At 35.1% G+C, this 19,976-nt stretch overlaps 1 protein-coding gene and 1 long non-coding RNA gene across 7 annotated transcripts in view; one reads left to right on the top strand and one right to left on the bottom strand.

Moving 5' to 3' along the window:
* LOC112055597 (polypyrimidine tract-binding protein 2) overlaps positions 1 to 19,976 on the bottom strand; it is a 594,474-nt gene that overhangs the window by 240,261 nt on the left and 334,237 nt on the right. The gene's annotated exons all lie outside the window — the stretch shown is intronic.
* On the top strand, positions 15,092 to 17,228 carry LOC128198252 (uncharacterized). Its single transcript, XR_008250980.1, has 2 exons — positions 15,092 to 16,410; positions 16,676 to 17,228. It is a non-coding gene; the product is annotated as an uncharacterized LOC128198252 (long non-coding RNA).

The following is a 19,976-nucleotide window of genomic DNA, read 5'->3' as shown; positions in this document are numbered from 1 at the left end:
CACTGCTGAGCTCGAGTCTCCTCTCAGAATGAGAGGGCCAATAGTCCGCCACGCTGGCCCAATGCGGATTGGCAGACTTCACACACGCAGAGAATAAAGAAAATTCTGTGGTATGCAGGTTTCCTCACGATGTTTTCCTTCATCGTTTGAGACACGTGATATTTAATTTCTTAAAATGCACACAACTGAAAAGTTGGAGGTGGAACCCACGTCCTCCGGAAAAGGAAGCAGAGGTCATATCCACTGGGCTATCACGCATCCTATTCCGTTATTCTTAGTTTTAATTAAATATAAACGTAAGCATTGTAGCAAAGCACAGAATACACTATTTATGAAAACGCAAAGTTTTAAATAGCTTAAATGTTTCAAGTGCAAGTGAACACATTCGCAGTATAGTTTCCGCAATGTTAGCATTCGCTCCTGGTCGCAGGGTCGGATGTTGAACTTGTGCTTACGTGTGTTTGGACAGTGCTTTGTTCTATCACTTGTACCTACTCCACCGCCGATTTACTCCCCGCCTAATTCTACTTACTGTTACATTTGTACCTTGTCTTAGTTTAGCAGCTTTCGTCGGCGAACTTTACTTTTGAGTTTGTTTTTATTCTTACTAGTACACGGTTGAATGTTTTTTGATGCCTTGGAATATTTTTAATGGAAAATGGTGCCGATTCTTACTATTTATGCATTTATTTTGGACAGTGCTTTGTTCTATCACTTGTACCTACTCCACCGCCGATTTACTCCCCGCCTAATTCTACTTACTGTTACATTTGTACCTTGTCTTAGTTTAGCAGCTTTCGTCGGCGAACTATTGGGTTTGTTTTTATTCTTACTAGAACATTGCTAAATGTTTTTGATGTCTTGGAATATCTTTAATGGAAAATGGTGCCGATTCTTACTATTTATGCATTTATTTTGGACAGTGCTTTGTTCTATCACCTGTACCTACTCCACCGCCGATTTACTCCCCGCCTAATTCTACTTACTGTTACATTTGTACCTTGCCTTAGTTTAGCAGCTTTCGTCGGTGAACTCTTGGGTTTGTTTTTATACTTACTAGTACACTGCTAAATGATTTTGATGTCTTGAAATATCTTTAATGGAAAATGGTGCCGATTCTTACAATTTATTATGTCATACAGAGTCGCGGGCGTCCGCTAGTAGATAATAATGATGAATGATAGTGTTCCAGTTTATTGTTGCATCAAGTAGCGTAATAAGCGTACACTTGTTTCTTTTTCATTATTTTTAACGAATAGAAAAACAATGTAGCCTTTGATCTGTTTCCGAACTACTGAAAATCGAAAACTACCAACGGCAACTGCAATCAAAATGAATTATTATTTTTGCATTTCAACCACGCGTACTAGGTATGCAATTTGTAGGAAATACCTAACGTAATATTGAGTAAGTTGGGCTTGTACTCATATCATGGGCTTCGGATCCATTAATCAAATGTAAACACAAAAGGAAATAAAATGTACATTGTACAATACGATCACAACAAAGCGATAAAACTGAACTAAAAAGGGGTGTTAGTAAAATCAATATATTGGATGTTTCGGACGTACTTTATCAAGGTTTTTTATCAAGTCGTCGTGACAAGCTTTCCAGTATAATCGTGATAACACGCTACTGATTACCCATAGAGATACGCCGACGTCGAAAACCCAAACCTAATGTGCTTTAATAATAATCTTTTATCTGTATTGATCGTCGGGAATACTGTAATGTCCTGACTGATGTGACAAAGTATATATGTTGTAGTGTTTGTTGTAGTAATTATATTAATTGGATATTTTAATGATTATTTTTATGACCTGTGAACATTTACAAGTAATAACATTCTCCGAGCTAGAACAGGAAATCACGGTGGAAAACATAAAGTTAATAAGTATAATAATAGCATCGAGTAAAAAATGCGACTTAATCAATTTTGTTTAGAAAATTAATGAAAATAAAGGAGAACGATAAAAGGGAACTAGAGAAGAGGCTATGATGTTGGTAACACCAGCGTTTTTGGAGGTACGAATATTACAGAGCAAATGCATTTGTATGTATAAACTGAAGGAGCATTAGTTCTTTAAGTTTTACTCAGCAACATGCCGTTCAAATGTTTACTTTAGTTTAGATTTGATCTTCAATTGTCCAGGTGGTTGAACCATCAGTCACTACAATAGTGCTTACTTAGGCATTTAAATAAACGTTTTTTCTTTCTTACAAAAAGGCGTGTCTTAACTGTTGTGTTAACTTTACTACTACCTATATCTTAAGACGTATTTTGGCGGGAAAATTGTAGGAATTAAATACAAATAGCTCTCGTTTTATATTCATTGATTTGCTGCGTTTTATTCAATTTATTTCTATACACGTGAAGTGCACAAGTGAAATATATAGTAAGCAAGAGTGTTTTAATTGATGAATTCGATTTTCCGCATGATTCTATCAAAAGTTTTTTGTATCTTATGTTATCGCTCTACTAAAGCATCATTATCAAGCCATATTCGGCTCACTGCTGAGCACGAGTCTCCTCTCAGAATGAGAGGGGTTAGAGCTTAGTGCACACTCTGGCCCAATGCGGATAGGCAGACTTCACGTACGTTGAGAATTAAGAAAATTTTCAGGTATGCAGATTTCCTCACGATGTCTTTCCTTCACTGTTTCCGACACGTGATATTTAATTTCTTAAAATGCACATATCTAAAAAGATGGAGGTGCATGCTCCGGACCGGATTCGAACCTACGTCATCCGGAATTGGAGGCAGAGGTCATGTCCTTACGGCTTACTAAGCATGACATTACCTAACTTAGGACCATCTAACGGAGAATGAAGGAAAGTAGACTATATGCTTCTATCCTAATAACAAATTATTTATTAAAATATTTGACAAATGGACTTCCCAAAAAGAATAGATGATATGAATAGGTATATACCTACTCTAAGATGGAAACCTAATAAGCCGATTTTAATAAAATTACTTTAAGTAGGTAGGTACTCATTATATTTGGGGACAATAAAAGTGATTTCTACATTTCCCATTGTTAGTTAAAAAAAATAATGGTTTAATAATAGTCAGTCAGATTCAATCGAAAACGTTGAAAGCACATAAAAAATCCATTACTAGAATACCTATATTATAGCAGCGGTAATCGACACTGGGACAATTAATGTCGCGTTGTACAATTTCATTACACACCTATTTTTTGTACTATTTTCCGTATAACAATAGGTACCTACACCATTTCTCTCTTTCGACGATTTTTAACGAATGCACTGAAATTCATACGCGACTGTTAGCGAGCTATCTGGTATTTTTTACTACAATTTGACTTCGACCGTGCGGTTTCACTGTATAGTCTCTACGTAACGCAATAAAATACCTAATATTTTGTAGTAAAGGGGTTTAAAATTTAAAAAAAAAACGTCTTTTGTCATAATTTGTATTTTTATTTAACTCCCTTACTTTAATAATAAACCAGTAGTTTACTATTTTTGTTTTGATTTTAAGCTAAATATACAAGACTAGCAATTAGATTTTCCTCAGTTACCTCAAATAATTATAAAATTAAAGTATTTTTGCAGTAAAACCATCCATGCAATAGTGGTGAAAATTACGTAAGATTTTTTTGAATTGCCTTTCTTATAAAATGTCGGCATTTACCACAGGCTTCTAAAAATATCTAAATATAATAAATATTTTTTACAACAAGTAAAGCCCAAAAGTTTTTGAAATAGTTCTCTAGTTCTAGCAACTCTTGTCGAAAAATATATAATAAATAAATGTACGTGTAATATACGAAGTGTGAGCATTTACTAACTTACAGTAGTATCGAATTCGGACTACAGAAACAAAATAAATCTCGGACGGAGTAGAGCGATTTATAAGCAACCGGTGATTTGCTTACGAATTCTGCTGGGAGTAGCTTGTTTAGTAGGTACGTTTCGGGGGAAAATAGGCCTCGACAACGAATATACAACCAAATGTTTCTTATATGTGAACAGGAATACCAACTGTTTCACATGAACAGAGCTGAATTACATTTTTATTTTCTTGACTACACAGGGCATTGCAAGAAAATATATTTAACCAAAGCTAAAATAATTTAAGTTTTATGTTGTGACTAGGTTACTAGGGTATTTCGGAATGAATATGTGAGAAAATGGTAATTGACTTTAAATTCTGTGTATAAAATTGAAATGAAACTTATAATAACAATAGGTACCTTATTGTGTATTTGTGTAGATTAGGGAATACTACTAAGATTAAAATTTAATAGATGAAATCCCAAATTAAAAAATATTACAAAAGGAAAAATATATCTTTTTCATTTTATAACATCTACCAACCCTAGTTAAAAACCTCGTATACGCCACTGAGTTAGTACCATAATAATTTATATTCGTTAGTACTAACAAAAAAACACACCGCACAGCGCAGTCGTAAGTACGTTGTAAATCGTAACGTTGCCTATTACAGAAAAAAACACAACTAGAAAAAAAGCACATATCGTTTAAAAACTGGAGCGTTCTACATGATTTAGCAATCTCATCTTTAAAACATTGCCTACCGTTCCACGCGAATACGTAACATCTTTTAAAAGTTGTGGCAATAAATAAAAAGTTACACGCATACCATAAAGCGTAAGATAAAAGCAGTAACGCTTAGTTTAGGTGAAAGCAAAACATAAATAAAGTCGATATCTGGAAGGCTATAGAGTCGGGCGACGCACAAGGTGTACTCGTCCCACAACACTGTCATCATTTAAGCCGCACATTAGTGAAACTTGCGCCGTTTCAACCACACCTGGGGACTGGCGGCACATTCGATATTTTACACAGGGAACTGTGAAACACGGTAAATTTTAGTTAGCCGATGTTTTGTTGTTCGGATGCATACATATTTCATTGCCTGTTACGGTTTGAGGCGTTTTTGTTTTGGCCACAGCGCCAGCGTAAATCACAACCTTGTCACAACACAACTACATTTTTAACTTCTAATTACGGATACGGCAATAAATAATAATTGTTTTCTAATAACACTTCGTCATCAGCCCATATTCGGCTCACTGCTGAGCTCGAGTCTCCTCTCAGAATGAGAGGGGTTAGGCCAATAGTCTACCACGCTGGCCCAATGCGGATTGGCAGACTTCACACACGCATGCTTGGTATGCAGGTTTCCTCACGATGTTTTCCTTCACCGATTGAGACACATGATATTTAATTTCTTAAAATGCACACAACTGACTACTAATAACACTTACATCGTACTAAAAGTATATTTCGTAATTGTGAAACAAATGTTTTCGTGACTTTTCTTTGTCATTTAAATAACTATCACGTGGAGACATTATGCCGATAACGAACCAGTGAAGTGGTTCAAATGGTGAATTCCAAATCAAAGGCAAAACCAATAAAGTTTAAAGCGAACAAAGTGAAGAAAAGTGAAGTTGCCGAAAAGTGACACAAATGTTTGCAATGAAAACCTCCGGAATATCCAAATACGGGATATATTGCAGCTCAGAGCTACACCTGCTTTCTGAAAGCCTTTCTGTTTGTTCACCTCGTTCTGAGCTCTCGAGTGTAATCACTATTCGGAGAGACTCTGCCATTCAGAAAGACATCGTCGTCGGTGTTTTTTGTGAAAATGGCAACCCGGCGACAAAATTATTTACAGTTTTATACCTAGTAGTGAAAATATGAACTCTTGGGTCCAGTGATTAGCGTATGTGGATACGGGTCACTAGGTCTTGGGTCGAGTTAAATAATACTGAGCCTTTATTTCATTATAGAAATTTTCAGTAAAAATGTTTCACCCCGGTGACAGGAAATTGGTGGTCATCATTAGCATCTGATAGTGATCGCTTTAAATTAGCGCAAAATTAGACATTATCAACATCCTAAGCTCGCCAAGCAATGGAGCAGCGTGGTGGTTACAAGCTCTATATCTCATAGAGTCTCTTCCATATGGAGGGAAACCTGCCCCTGTATGGATGACATTCAAATATGGCTGATAGTGATGGATAATAATGACTGAAAATATGTCTCACAACTAATAATTGTTATAACAATCTTTGACCATACTTCGGCATTTTTATTGCGCACAAAAGAAAAAACAAGAACAGCCGGATGATTCAAGGTGAAAAGTGTATTTGGAAAAGGTTGAAAACTTTTAAAAAAGCTCTTTTTTCGCGAGTAAAGTTACCGACTTTGAGCAACTATTTTGTTTATAGCACCTTTGTAGTAGTAGCGAACGGTCGTATGAAGACTGGTTTACCTTTACAACAGACGATAACGCTATTTTAAACTTGAGTCGTTGTTTTAGTGACGTTGAAAAATAGCACTTTGCGCTAAGTTTTTGACGTTCTGCACAACTTTCACAGATCCTTTCCTTAAGCGTTGTTACGAAGACGGTCATTAACGTAAAACACTGGCTCTATTGAAGAACATTTAAACGTTGTAGCTTTGAACAATGAAGTTTCACGACCGATAGTACTGCTATCTTAATAAATCTGCTACTTACGCACTTTCAGATTTGAAGAACAATGTACCAGATGTCTACCAAAATGAGTACGTACCTGGAAATAGAAACACATATATTAGGTAATTATTACAAAATACGTGACAACGTCTGAGTGATACTTAATATGAATAGCACTCACGATAATTTTTATTCTAAAAAAGAAACAAACACACATTTTTTTTTCTAAAATTTTTGTTCGAAAAAGTAATTATAAGACCACCACATTATAGTCCAGCACAACAAAGTCAAGGTATAAAACGGCATTTTTGGGGTAAGTTCTCCAGAATATATCCTATAACGATTAAGGATTTAGGATATTACCAGCGATCATACCACCACCTTAAAAAATACAAGACGCTATTTGGTAGCATAAATTAGTACGGCGTTATAGTTTTCTGGATCAGCTCTCTCACAAAAAGCTCTACCATCATTGAAAAAAATTACACTAATAGCTGATTTTAATTCCACATGAACACTTAATCAAACGAGATTTCTTCAAAAATAAACGCCAAGCATCGTGATTGCGGGTGGCTAAATAAACTCAATTTAGTAGATAAGTTTTGCACAAATCCCGATGTTGCTTTAAACGACATGAAAATCTTTTGTAAGAATCCATGAATACATCCATCTAATCATTGAACCACGACTTTATGTTGACAAGGTACTAAACCTAATTAGACTTCAGCAGTGTTAGGTTTTTACGGGTATACTCGTAATTACCTCCACCCAGTATCGAAATGAATTTCAAAAGTATTTAGTTCTATACACGATCCAAAAGTCATGTAACAAGACTAACTATCAACATCTAGTTCTAGGTTTCTGTCTCTAATGTCCGTAATTGGTTTTTTATGTAACATATGTGTAAACTTGTATGTGGTATAATTTGTTTAGGTATAACGCTTTTAGGATCCAACAGATCATACTAGTATTTAAGACAAAAAAAAAATTACATACCACTCGTCTTTCTTTCAGAATAATGAAACTGTTAGTGAATAAAAAACGAGTAGGTATACTTTAAACGAATGAAATGAAACTTCTTTAGCTCTTCCTCATAACGTCCGTTCGTCTTGCCCGATTACACTTATCGTAACGCACTTGTCGCGTAATATCACTTGTCTCAAACGGTGAAGAAAAAACATCGTGAGGAAACCTACATTTTTTTCTCTAACGGCCAGTTTCTTCATCGCAAGTAACAGTCAAAGTAACGTCATAAATCAAAAGTGACGGTCTTATTCACTGAAAAATGAAGTCTTCTTTACTATTTACTACTTTTACTGTTACTTTAGCTTTACATGAAGAAACTGGCTGTTAGTCTGTGAAGTCTGCCAATCCCAAGGCCTAACCCCTCTAATTCTGAGAGGAGACTCGTGCGCAACAGTGAGCTGAATATGGGTTGATAATGATGGTGAATGTAAATTGAACTTTCTGTTAGCGTGGAAACGCCGAAATTATAGATAATTACTTAGAAATACGGCTGAACAATCCGTAATAATGCATTTGGACGCAAATTCGAGCGATATTGCTGTTTGGAACAAACCAATAGCAAGCCACGGGCGTCAGTTAATCGTTGCCCGCCAACTAGTGGGTAATCCTCGAGTGCGCACATAACGAGTGCATTCCCGGTGCCGTTGCTCCGAGCTCGCACAATTACGGCTCTCGGCTTCGGAACGATGACGAAATACGAGTATCAGCATGCATGTGATGTTACACTGTGACGTGTGTTTGATTGTTTCACTAGAGACATCTCGTTTTGACTCTAACATCTTAGTTCAAGTTAAAACGAAATTTAACTCTTTTTTTTTATTCCTTACAAGCTAGCCCTTGACTACAGTCTCACCTGATGATGCAATCTAAGATGGATCGGGCTAACTTCTTAGGAGGAGGATTAAATCCACACCCCTTTCGGTTTCTACACGACGTCGTACCGGAACGCTAAATCGCTTGGCGGTACGTCTTTGTCGGTAGGGTGGTAACTAGCCACGGCAAAAGCCTGCCACCAGCAAACTAACTTCATAGTTAAAGTTAAAATATATGGGATTATGTAGCATACTCGTATTAGTTTTAATAGTTGACGGAGAAATGTTTAAGTTCTTCTGCTTTGTCCGTCCCTTTGTTAAACCTAACCCTCACTTTGCAGAGTTGCTTTGCAATTTATTCATATTAATTGATTATGAAACACGGCTAAAACTCACGTGATTAGGTATAGAGTAGTTGTAAATATGTACTACTTATTACAGACGGTTATTTTCGATTTTTTGTTTTTCGAATAAAATAGCGTTTCCTGAAATTATTTACATACTGCAGTTATTGTTTCAATTATGTATTTTACAAATTGGACATGAAAGAGTCACCTTTCTTTGTTTAAATTCTTAAGGCCTTCGCAGAACACAGTTTTGCATTTTTAACTCAAAATAAAAAAGTATACACGTCAAGTCAACGTCATCAATCAAACGCAGCTGTAAACACAGGCACAGCGTGTTAGTTGTCTTCACTTCGTAGTCTTCGCAATCCAAGCATCACAAACACAAAAGTTAGAATAGTAAATAAAGCATCTGAATGGGAGGCCGAGAGTTGCGCCGGCGCAGCGTGCATTGCCCCCTACGTCCCCCCTCTCGGTACAAACGCGCCTGACGGCATTCCGCCGCGCTTCCTGACCAGGGCAAGTGCAGCATTACGATGCAAGTACCCCCGCCTGCCCTCCTTTACTTTCCCCCTTTAAGGAGAGTTTACACTAGAGCTAACTCTCGAGCATTCCCTTGTAATGTAACAAAGAGAAAAGCTCAGTTTTCCAAAGAATTTTGATATAAATGCTCACTCAACTTGATGTTCACTGAAAGTAATCATTCTTTTGTGGCACTTATTTATTTTACAACTAGCTGACGCCGCGCGGTTTTACCACGTGGTTCCCGTTCTCGTAAGAATATGGGGATAATATATAGCCTATAACCTTCCTCGATAAATGGGCTATCTAACACTGAAAGAATTTTTCAAATCTGACCTGAGATTAGTGCGTTTAATCAAACAAAGAAACAAACTCTTCAGCTTTATAATATTAAGTATAGATCTATCACTATCGTTACAGATTGCCATAATTTGACAGCGTACATACTAACTACTACTATTCCTAATTATACCTTCATGACATAACTATGATTATTATTTTTATATGAAAATGCAATTAATTTTGCAATGTAGGGACCTACAGGCTATTGAGGATAGATAAATGTTAGATATCAATACATCGAGTCCCTTTGGTTAAAGTTTTAAAAACGCAAATTATCGGTATTCTGTTACTATTAAATTCTCTAATGTATACTCACCTTTACACTCTCTTGCCCAGCTAGCTTCACGTAAGCACAAAGAAACAAAACTTTCCAATGAATTTGTAATATATGTAATTATATCGCATCCTCCGCGTTATTTATAAAAATCAGTAATTTAGTCGAAAATAGATTCTAAATTATTTAAATTTAAATATGTTTTAAGCATAAGTGCGTGTAGTTTTATCTTTTTTTTTTTTGGTTTTTTTTTTTAAAGTACAGAGCTATTTTACGCAGAAGACTTTATTAAGAGTATAATAATTGCATAAATTAAAATGCAAATTAACAACTACCAAATAATATAAGAAGCAAAAACACTCTACAATATTCTTTGTACTTTATAGAAACAAGTTTTTTTCGACCTTAAAATATAATAAGTAGTTACCTGATTACTATTTATTAGTTTTTTCTAACTTTGGGCAATATAAAACATAGATAAGATATGGCAATACGTATTTACTCCAAAACGAGTAATAATTATAGGAACATTGGGGTGTTTCCACACTTTTTGCCGTTCGCGTAATAGTCTGTCTACTGAAAAGCGTTTTCCAGCAGGCTTTTAAGCGCTTATCTTGAAAATGATAGCCGCGACCGGACGTTGAAAGGCTGTGACGGCAATTTGCTTACATTAGGACAAGCCCCGTTTTACTATCTATTGGCTGCGAGATCGTATTTTTTTCGCTTCCTTTCACATAGTGCCATTAAAATCGGGTCTATCTTCTTTCTTATTGAAATCGAAGTGCGGTATTAAAATTTATCTACCGTGTGCAAGTACCTAATCTATATTTTTGCATTTGATAACAAATTTAAATATATTATAATTTATTCTATTTGAATGTAGCTCATCAACGCCTGTATTATAAATATAGTAGCGAATGCCCGTGACTTTGTCCGCCCTTAGACCTCTTTAATCCGGCCCTCTTACAAAATCCGTTCTCAGCGGACATCTACAAACTGGAAACTATTTCCATTCCAAATTTCATCTTTGTACATCAAGTGGTGTTCGAGATTTCATGATGAATGAATGACCTTTTGCATTTATATTTATCTTTACTAATATTATAAAGCTGAAGAGTTTGTTTATTTGTTTGATTGAACGCGCTAATCTCAGGAACTACTGGTCCGATTTGAAAAATTATTTTAGTGTTAGATAGCCCATTTATCGAGGAAGACTATAGACAATCTATTATCCCCGTATACCTACGGGAACAGAAACAATGCGGGTGAAACCGCGCGGCATCTACTACTTGCAATATACGTACGTTGTGATGATACTTTTATCAAAAATATATGAAATCAGTTTATCTGTTGTAATGGCAATATCGCACACGAAATTGCACTTCGCTTTTCGCGACATGCTTTGTTTATACATATCGATATTAAAGACTTTTATTTTATTTGTACGTGAACGCAATATTGATTTACAGAATGCAGTGGGCTATGAAGTTGTAACAGATTCAGTCATGCTCTGTTTGGAATGTAACACTTTTGTTTCCAGTTAGTTCAGTGCATCCGGTTACAGAATTGTTTTCAGGTGTATTCAGAAAGCGTTGAATATCTTTTTCGTTTTCAACGCTATATGAGTTTATGGATTCCGCATCAGAAAATATTTAAACTCTTTAGTTGACACTGCATTGTGGATTTTAAGTTGAGTGTAATAAGGACAACTGTTTATGTTGTTTAATTGAATGTTGCGTTTACTTGGAGAGCCGTGATAGCCCAGTGGATATGAACTCTGCCTCCGATTCCGGAGGGTGTGGGTTCGAATCCGGTCCGGGGAATGCACTTCCTACTTTTCAGTTGTGTGCATTTTAAGAAATTAAATATCACGTGTCTCAATCGGTGAAGGAAAATATCGTGAGGAAACCTGCATACCAGAGAATTTTCTTAATTCTCTGCGAGTGTGAAGTCTGCCAATCCGCATTGGGCCAGCGTGGTGGACTATTGGCCTTATCCCTCTCATTCTGAGACTCGAGCTCAGCAGTGAGCCGAATGTGGGTTGATGACGACGACTTACGATTGTGTGATATTTTACGTTGATCTCGGATTAAACGTTGAAACGTTACCTTATCAAGGTACTAGCTGACGCCGCGCGATTTCACCCGCGTGGTTCCCGTTTCCATAATAATATGGGTATAATATAAAGCCTATAGTCTTCTTCGATAAATGGGCTATCTAACACTGATAGAATTTTCCAAATCAGAGCAGTAGTTCCTGAGATTAGCGCGTTCAATCAAACAAACTCTGCAGCTTTATAATATTAGTATAAATAATATTTTAGTAACTTGAGTTTTGCGATGTGAAGCATTTTGTGATATCAAAATTAATGAAACCAATTACAGGAAATAACTTGTAAAATTAGAAATAATACTTAATATGCTCATTCACAACTTTATTTTTGAGTTGTGACACATCAAAACAACAATTTTTTGTGCTCTATATAAAATAATCTACAAAATTACGCGCATCACTTCAGAACAGCTACAATTATACCTATTGAGAAAAGCGTTTGAGTTGGTCTTAATGACCACGGCTCTTTGTTCATATTTGTGAATATTTTTCTTTAATATTCCTTTTTACTTATTGCGTTTCAAAATAATTTGTGTAACTCCAAAACTTTATGTCTTCACAGCCTCCCTCAGTATTTAAAAAAGGAATATTTTTTTTAGTCTATACCAATATTACAAAGTGGTAAATTTCGTTGTATTGTAAGGGTTAAACACTGGATCTACTAAATTCTTTTGCCACTAGAAAGTCACGTTATTTGTCATTTAATCCCCGTAATCTCACGGATACAAGAACTACGCGGGTAAATCCGTGGGGCGTCAGCTAGTAATTAAATAAAGTAAAATAACGATAAATGATCAGTATAATAATGTACGTCAGTTAGCATCCTACTAATATTATAAATCTTACTAATATTATAAACGCGAAAGATTGTATGGATGTTTGGATGTATGTTTGGATGTTTGCTACTCTTTAACGCCGCTACTACTGAAGCTATTTGGCTAAAATTTGGACTAGAAATGGATTTTACTCTTTTTTAACACATAGGCTACTTATTATTCGAAAAAAAACCATGGTTTCCCGAGATTTGCGAAAACTGATGATTTTAATGATATGAATGTTTGTTACTCTTTCACGTCTCGACTACTTAACCGAATTAGCTGAAATTTGGTATTGAGATATATTATAGCATGGATTAACACATAGGCTACTTTTTATCCCGGAAAAATCCATGGTTCCCGAGGGATTTGTGAAAAACTAAATTCCACGCGGACGAAGTCGCGAGCGTCCGCTAGTTTAATAATAGTTTCCTAAACTGATCACCCTACATACAGTTTTGGTTCTATATGTACAGTGTTAAAAGCCGGTGTCTGCGCAACCGTCTGTTTGTTTTCCGCGGATATTTCTGGCTCGCCGCCATTGTTTTATGAGTTATGGCGGCACGCTACCATGTACCGAGCTTTCTTTAAAACGAAATTTTATATTTTTCCTTGTAATCGTTACTCGAAAATTTCAAAATTGTTAAAAAATAATTAAATACATCTCATCATATATGAATCACTAGAACACGTTAGGTGGTTTTACTTACATAGTTACCGTTCCTGTAGGAATACAGGAATAAAATATAGCCCATATTTATTAGGGATACTGTAGGACTGTAATGGTGCAAGAATTTCTCAAATCAGTTTAGTAGTTTTCAGAGTCTATTCAATGCAAATAAACAATCAAAAGCTTTTATAGACAGGTACAATTATTAAAAAAATAATAATGAACTGAATAATTTGACGATTGGTTAAAATATAAGGTGAAATTCAACATTGTAATCAAACAATCTATGAATCAATCCTAAACAAAAAAGCCATGTCATCGCTAACAACCTATTGTGTAGGTATATCGTGATTTTTTTATTAAATATAATATAATGTTTATAAACGAATATTTACTTTTACAAACAAATAACATGAATAATAAAATGCTTTCCTTCTATTATATTTTAAAAAGTTTAAATCAAAAGATCGTTCCGTGCAATACGAAAGCAAATCCGATTTGTTATTTGTTAGCGAAGTATAAAATCTCACCGTGAGTTTCGACTTTTACAGGAAAACCTGTATAAACAATCAAATGGGCGGCCATTAAAGGCAATATTGGTTTACGGGCGCTGTAACGAACGAAACGATATCAAAACTATCGCTTAGTAACCATTGCCAAGATTGAGATTCATTTAAAATAAGATCATTCATTTTTTTAATAACTCAAAGCTTAGTTTTTTTAATAAGTACTTTTTTATATTTTTTTTTGTTAAAAGTTTTTTTCATAGTTTTTTTTTATAAAAAACTATTATTTAATAAATTATGCTTGTTTAGGCACATTAAAAAATAAATACATAAAATAAAAATTGCATTTTTGATGTATAAATCTTTAGTGATTTTTATCTAAAAATAATAATAATCAATTGAAAACGTTTTCAAAAGCTGAATTTTCTTATGGTGAGTAGTCACTCACTTTTACTTGTCCTATCTTATTCTTTCTTTCTTTCTTAATATATCTAGTAGTGGTAAATCTACTCGTATAGCTGTATTTCGAAAGAGTACATAGTATTTCTTTTGCTCAGAACGGTCCCTTTGTAGGTTCTTTCACACAACGTTATTCACACGCCCGGCTGTGAACTGCTCTAGGTTACCTATAAGACCTAAAAAGTAGGCAATTGTAACGTAACCGTTTTCATCTCACATGTTTACAGTAAAAAGAAGGTAGATAGTCTATTTTTCACCCCTTTGGAGTTATTACCTTTTAGGGAATAAATAAAACCTGCCCACAGCCCACGCACTAACGTGTGTGTTGTATTATCTTAGTACTAGCTGACGCCTCGCGATTTCACCCGCTTGGTTCCCGTTCTTGTAAGAATACGGGGATAATATATAGCCTATAGCATTCCTCAACAAAAATATCATTGAATGAAAGAATTTTTCAAATCGAACCAGTATTTCTTTAGATTAGCGCGTTCAAACAAACAAACGAACTCTTCAGCTTTATAATATTTAAGTATACATTTCTTTCAATATAAGTAGTCTCCATACTAGGTTTCAATTGTTTGTTATTATATTGCATTGTTCTCTTAGGAAAAACTCTCATAAACTCAAACATATATTACACTATTTGCGATAGGTATATTGACTTGTCTGAACACCATAAATTGTTTGTGCTACATTATTCACATTGCCCACCTTCGTAGGCGTGATCCATAAAAAATACTTTAATACGTCAAATTAATTATAAAAGACATTCGTGCTTTGCACATTCGTAAAACAAAAATGGGGACTGTATTTACGAAAATGTCGAGAAAGAAAGCAAAATTAATAAGCTTATGTAAAAGCTTTTCATGATGACCTAGTCCATTTTTTTTCATTACCTGTATCACAAAGAGGGAAGAAGCACCTTTTTCCTCTATCCTTTCTTCGCCGTGACGTATTTTTTATGAAGACATTATAACGGATCTAGCAACGGGCTTTGTTGAAATATGGCAAACGCAAAATTAAAATGATTTTGTAGGTAGTAAGAATGAAATTATATTATTACATCAAAGAAAGTATTCTCGGATGGTTTTCGCTCAACGTTCGGGGTTGTTTGTTTACGACGTGGCCCTAGTATTTTTAACAGACTTCAAAAATGGGAAGAAGTTTCATATCAATTTGCATATTTTGTCTTTTGTTACTTTGAAAGAAAACTTTTAGAGTTATCTGAACAGTTTTGAACAACAATTGTTAGTGAACAAGCTATAGTAAAACATACCTACACATTTAGATTATACAAATCCTGTAATAAATCAGGTCATTGGAAACCATAAAAATATGTAAATTAAAAATTTCCAAATAATTCTTGTTTGTTAATTTGGCACTCTAGTATCAATAGAAAGGAGACGGGAACTTCTGGGCCCAAGTTGTAATAGGTTGAAAGATAGCTTAAAAAATCCGTTATTTTTTTCTACTAAATCATTTAAAAAATCAGCTCAATTCACAATCTGGAAGATGAGAAATGTAAAAAATAAGATAAGATCAAAAATAAAATAGGTAATCGATAATTTTAATCGATTTGTATGCATATCAATTTTATATAAAAATATAGAAGAGGCTAATGGGGATATAAATATAGTAACAATATTAAAAACTATTTAGTTCAATTAAATTAATCTACTGTGAATCAAGAGATATAAGTAATAAATAGAAATCTAAAAATCGATTCTCATTTACAAAATCGTTTCACGAGTTGATTACGACTCTATTTTTATCTATGTTGACAGTGACATGACACTGACAGCAGTCCCGGCGACCGGCGTATGCGTTTAAAAAACTTTGTTAATTGTTTACACGTTTGACTTTGGCTCCTTAGTTTGGATTTATTTGCCGGCTTATCGATTGGAAATCGACATCATGGATCTTTGTGTGAACTGTGGCATAGAAAAGAAAAAGGAAAAAGCAACAACTAGTTGTAATACCACAGGCAGACGAGTCGTGAATGACGAAATGATTCTCTTAGTGATTCGTCGATGGCGTACACCGCAGCCTGTAAGTACTCGCGTATTTATTAGCTAACTGGCATCTATCAATTTAACCTATAGTTTCCTTACAATGTTTACCATCAATGATTGATAACATTTAAATAGTAAAATCAGCTAAGTAACATCATTGCCCTACATTCTACTGCTGCACACAGGCCTCCCCTTTAGGAGACGGATTTACAGTGTAGGCCCACGACAAAGCAGGTTACAGGTGGGGCCAAGTATAGAGTAAACAGAATTTGTTGATATAAACAATTTTTTCAATATTTCAGGTAAACAACAGTGACTATATTTGCTAAGCTTGCTGGAACAAACATCAGCTATTGATCAACCAAGACAATTTGGCCACCGTAATGTTTGCCTCCGCTGTGGTCGCTCTGTTGCATCACAAGTCACTCATCTGCTTCATACAGGCTCATCTTGTGAACTGAGAATTTATAATGCCATAGAAGAATGTATTATGCCTCAAACTGTAAGTTAAACCAATGTACATTGTTATTTATGATTTTGAAATGATAATATTGCATGTTTGTGACAGCCTCATTGTTTAGTTATAGTATGCGCGTTATCATCTGAGTCGTCCGGTCATAAAAGTCAAAAAAGATAGGAATGTGCAGCGCGCCTACCTGCGCACCCTAATTATCGATAAACGGCTACCTGCGCACGTGCTAATGATGAGTCAATAATGATTTGGACGATTCTGATTGGTCGGTTTCTAATGTAATTGCATTGCGTATTTTTTTTTGCTATAAATGTGTTTACTGCAATTAAATAAATACATTCATGTGTTACTCGTTGCGCACTATGGATACTTTATTTTCTAACGTTGATCTGAAGAAATTACATGGCGATATTAGCCCTCAAGCTCGAACACTGATTCACAACGTATTCCTGTTTCTCAATGAATTGAAAAGTGATCCGAATAAAGTGGCTTCTCTAAATTAAAGTAGGGCACAAGTAAAGGGAGAAGTTGCGAAGAATAATAATACCTTCAAGATAGCAGATGTCGAAAATCACCTCCACCGAGCCATAGAAAATGTCACACGAGAAGACTGGGCCAAATGTGTTAGGCATGCCGAAGAACTTCAAAACAAAGATTTACAAAAAGCTCTAATTAGAGATCACGCGCCGCTTATAATAAATTTGGCAGAAGACGAAGATTCTGATGATGAAGACTCAGATGAAGATTAATTTTATTTAGTTAATAATTATATAATATGAAATATGTATTATATTAAATCAAATATTGTTAATTTTTTTAATTTTGTGAACAAGATACGATAATAAACTTTACTTATCGATAATATGTCTTTCATTGTTACACCCTTCACTAGACGGCTCCATAAGACCCATAAGTGCAAGCGAGATAGATATAGAGAAATGATTTATGGCCCTAAGACTCAGTTGTTAACGCGCGTACTATAGTTATATATCAGTCTATAGCCTTCCTCGATAAATGGGCTAACATTGAAAGAATTTTTCAAATCAGACCAGTAGTTTCTGAGATTAGCACGTTCAATCAAACTCTTCAGCTTTATAATATTAATATAGAAGAGTGTAGTATGAATACTATAATGAAGGTGATGTATGTTTGTTGTAGATAAAACAAGGAAGCCACATCTGCCATAATTGTTGGGTGGCTGCAGACAGGGCTGCTGTCCATATAGTCTCAGGCCCATCAACTTCTTCCTGAGTTCTAACTGAGCCTCCTGCTAGCCAGCCTGGAGAAGATAGAAACAACCAACCAGAACCTACTATTGTATTACCAGGATATATGAGAGCTGTTCCTCTTTTTAAAGTATTATGTTCCTGAGAATAATCGTCTATGTGATATTCATTTAGTTATTGAAGGCTGGGATGTAATGATAATTTAAATGTTTTTCCCCAGCTAACCCACAGTGAACTAATTCTCATACCATTAGGTATTTATCAAATTGTTTCAAAAATGTTGTTTGCTTTGTTAAAAAGCAGGCACGTTCATATTATGGAGAGAATGTAAGGGGTAACGATGGTTATTTAATAGAAGTGTGCAGGGAGATCAGCAGTAGCCTACTTCGAGAGCTGTCGGCTTCAAATAGCTCATGGCTACTTCGGGGATGCATACAGTCTAGACATATTAGTCGAAAAACTTATTTTGTTTATGTTTTTGTTGACAGCTCTTGCAGAGGTAGAGAAGCAATATTGAATGATTATTTCAATTGCATTGTAGGCAAAAGGGCTTTAGGCTTCTGCGCACATGTTATGTCAATAATATGGTACCTTAGTCGGGCTAGGTACCAAGAAAATATAGTACCCCCTGCACAATTCTTAGATGATATATTAATTATAATTGAAAATGAATAAAAATCAACTAAATAAAGTGTTTTATTTTATCACTCTTTACCCTTGAGCCTTACTTACCTTACCCTCATTATTCGGCTCACTGCTGAGCTCGAGTCTACTCTCAGAATGAGAGGGGTTAGGCCAATAGTCCATCATGCTGGCCCAAAGCGTATTGGCAGACTTCACACACACAGAGAATTAAGAAAACTCTCTGGAATACAGGTTTCCTCATGGTGTTTTTCTTTCACTGTTAAGACCTTACCCTACTTACCATGATCTCATCAGTCATTTGAATTCTATCTTATCATTCATCCAATTCGAAAAGTAAATTAACAATGGTCTAAGTTTAATAATAAAATCAAACACTTGAAAAATTAGCTATTCATTATGTAGGTAATATCAGCTGTTATCTTAAATAACCTCACTTTTACTAAATCTCGTATATCTCTAATTCCAGATTGTCAAATTCTATAATATTTTCAGTGAAAGTTTAATAATATCTAAGCTATTCATTGACACTTATTTCATCCTTTTACATTCGTGGCCCAAATTGTATGAAAGAGTTTCAATCTCCTTTTAACCTGCAGATTTACCTATATTTATTAGAAAAGGGGAAAAATATTATTTTCAGCACTTGATTTATTAGTAGCTCCCCTAATTCTCTCGCTGCACCGTATTTCAAACGGTAGTAAAATGAATTTGTAATTAAAGCGATACAGCTAAGCAGGACAAAGGATTTAAATAATCGGCCCCATTAAGGCGGTGGGTATATCGCCGATATTAATATTTTTAACGAGACCCCCGGGTTTTATTCAGGGAAATTGCAGTTAGAAGGATCTTATTAATGAACGTCGCAGACTCCTTTGTCCGGCGCGAGAGCACTTCCTGCACAATCGCCCTGACACCCAGTAATTAGAGAGAAAAATTCGTTACACTGACATCTACTACCGTATTTTACCATTGCAGTGGAATAATTTCAAGTCGCCAGAAGCGGTAATATATTAGAACTCCCAGAGTTACATCATCACCGGCTTTTTAACTAAGAGGTGCACAAGTTTTAACTTTTCCCAGTTTTTTTTTATTTCTTGACTAATTAGCCTTTTCACATCCGATGTCAAGTGATCGCATTGTAATCGCATCACATATGATGTAGTGTAAGATGAATTTGGAAGACAAGTTTATTCTAGCAGTACCTTCGACAATTTTACGAGGCTTCGTACCTTTGCTTGTAGAGTAACTAACCACAGTCGA

Source organism: Bicyclus anynana, chromosome 7 (assembly GCF_947172395.1).
Source record: "Bicyclus anynana chromosome 7, ilBicAnyn1.1, whole genome shotgun sequence".
Lineage (NCBI taxonomy): Eukaryota > Metazoa > Arthropoda > Insecta > Lepidoptera > Nymphalidae > Bicyclus > Bicyclus anynana.
Note: the sequence above shows the minus strand (reverse complement) of the source record. Positions and strands in the feature narration are given on the sequence as shown.